This window comes from Heterodontus francisci, unplaced genomic scaffold (genome assembly GCF_036365525.1).
Source record: "Heterodontus francisci isolate sHetFra1 unplaced genomic scaffold, sHetFra1.hap1 HAP1_SCAFFOLD_43, whole genome shotgun sequence".
Classification (NCBI taxonomy): Eukaryota; Metazoa; Chordata; class Chondrichthyes; order Heterodontiformes; family Heterodontidae; genus Heterodontus; species Heterodontus francisci.
The window spans coordinates 20,907,574-20,910,309 of NW_027141852.1; positions in this window are offsets into that span (position 1 = coordinate 20,907,574).

Sequence of the window (2,736 nt, forward strand, 5' to 3'; positions counted from 1 at the left end):
AATGAAGGTCAGAGGAACAGACCAGGCTGGAAACACAGAAAGAGCGAGGAGAAGCTGGTGTGAAAAACAGAGATTAAACAACAGGCTTGTTCAGTTGGTTTGGGTCTGGTGTTTAGAATACCCGGAATCTGGGTTCACCTCCCTTCCAACTCAGCGAATTGTTTCAACATTATGTTCATAAAACCATAGACTGATACCCAAAGAAGGATAACATTTGGTCCATTGTGTCTGTGCTGTCTCTTTGGTTGTGCTATCCAATTAGTCCTGCTGCTCAGCTTTTTCCTGGAATCCGTACATTTTTCCTTCCAGTATTTATCCCTATTGCTTTCCAAAGTTACTACTGAATCTGCTTTCAAGTCCTGATCAGACAGTGCATTTCAGATCACAACACATCACTGTATAAAAAATCATTCCTCATTTCGCCTCTGGTTCTTTTCTCAATCACCTGATAAATACATCCTCTGGTTACTGACCCTTTTGCCACTGGAAACAATTTCTCCTTATTTAACTTATTGAAAACCTTCTTGATGATGTCACATACTAGACTGCCAGTAAAACTGAAGCCCATGTAATAAAAGGGACAATGACAGCATGCATATGAAGTTAGCAGACTAATAGGAACATAGAAGCAGGAGTAGGCCATTCAGCCCATCGAGACCACCCCACCATTCAAGATGATGATGATTGATCATCCACTTCAATGCCTTTTTCCCACACTATCTCCATATCCCCTATGTCATTTGTATTTAGAAATCTGTCAATCTCTGCTTTAAACATACTCAATGACTGAGCTTCCACAGCTCTCTGGGGTAGAGAATTCCAAAGATTCACAACCCTCTGAGTAAAGAAATTTCTCCTCATCGCTGTCCGAAGTGACTTTCCCCTTCCGTTGAAATTGTGTCCCCTGGTTCTAGATTCCTCAACCGGAGGAAATAGCTTCTTCTCCCCTGTCTATTCCTTTAAATAGATGGTAAGTTTCAATGAGATCACCTCTCATTCTTTGAAACTCTAGAGAATACAGGCCCAGTTTCCCCAATCTCTCTTCAAGGACAGTCCTGCCATCCCGGGAACAAGTCTGGTGAACCTTCATTGTACTCCCTCTATGGCAATGATATCCTTACTCAGGTAAGGGGACCAAAACTGCACACAGTATTCCAAACTGCAGACCAACCAAGGTTATATACAATTGAAGCAAGATTTCACTACTCCTGTACTCAAATCCTCTTGTGATAGAGGCTAACATATCATTAGCCTTCCTAATTGCTTGCTGCACCTGCATGTTAGCTTTCAGTCACTTATTGACAAGGACACCCAGGCCCCTTTGTACATCTACACTTTCTAATCTCTTACCATTTAAGAAATAATCTGCACATCTGTTCCTCCTACCAAAGTGGATAACCTCACATTTTTACACATTATATTCCATGTGCCACTTTCTTGTCCACTCACTAAGTCTGTCCAAATCCCCTTGAAGCCGCTTTGCATCTTCCTCACAACACACATTCCCACCTAATTTTGTGTCATCTGCGAACTTGGAAATACTACATTTGGTCCCCACATCCGAATCATTGATGTATATTGTGAACAGCTGGGTCACAGTGTAGTGGTGAACAGTTGTATTTCTGTCTGGAGGAAGGTTTACAGTGGGTTCCCCATGGTTCCTCATAACTTCAGACTGGAAAAGCTGGGGTTGTTCTCCTTGGAGCAGAGCAAGTTCAGAACAACTTTGACAGAGTTAGAATCAAGGAATCAAATGGTTACAGTACAGAAGGAGACAATTCAGTCCATCATGTCCATGACAGCTCTTTGCAAGAGCAAATCAGCTAATTCCACTCCTCTGCCTTTCATTGTAACCCTGCAAATTTTCTCTATTCAGGTGTTTATCCAATTCCCTTTTGAAAACCACGATTGAATCTGCCTCCAGCACTCTCAGGCAGTGTAATCCAGATCCGAACCACTCGCTCTGTCCCACACCCCTGGTACCATTGCAGAAAATCTCTTCTGTTCATTTCATCCCTCATAAATAATTGAAATGAAATGTTTATTAGGAAATGCACAATATAAAAAAGAGAGAGAAATAAATGCTGAGAAAAATAGAAGTCAATGTTTGGAAGGTAAAAAGAGCAAAAGATGCAACTTTTATTCTGGTTGAGTGAGAGGAATATATCACACTTTGGGGCTTTTTAAGAGGATTTACTGATAACCCTGGGATTTGAGAGGAAGCTGGTTCATGGTTTACAGAACAAATTCAGTCCCTGGGGTGGAGGCAACCGCTGCACCGTCCAATAACAGACAGGACGGGGACACTGTCTCAGGCCTGGTGAGCTCAGTCGATGAAAGCATGAAACTCTGAATCTCAAGTTTTTGAGTTTGAGCCCCACGATGGGTGTTTTTTATTTCCTTTTTAGGCTGATTTTACAGGCATTCTCCAGCTCTGAATTCCTCGGCAGAGAGTTCAAGGAGTGTTTGAAATGAGATTCAACAGCAGTATGAGAAAGTCTCTCCTTGATTCAGGACACTTACCTCTCTGCAGCAACTCGCTGCTGCAGATTGAACATTATCTCATTTCATTTTCAGCTCATGGTCAGTGTGAATCAGTGAGACTTCTGGCTGTCTCCCACTTCACAATCCATCAGTGCTGAGAAATCAATGGGGAATATTACTCACATGTTACAATGTTTTATAAATACTTGAATGTATTTCACACTGTGTCTAACAGTGTGAATCTCCCCTGGT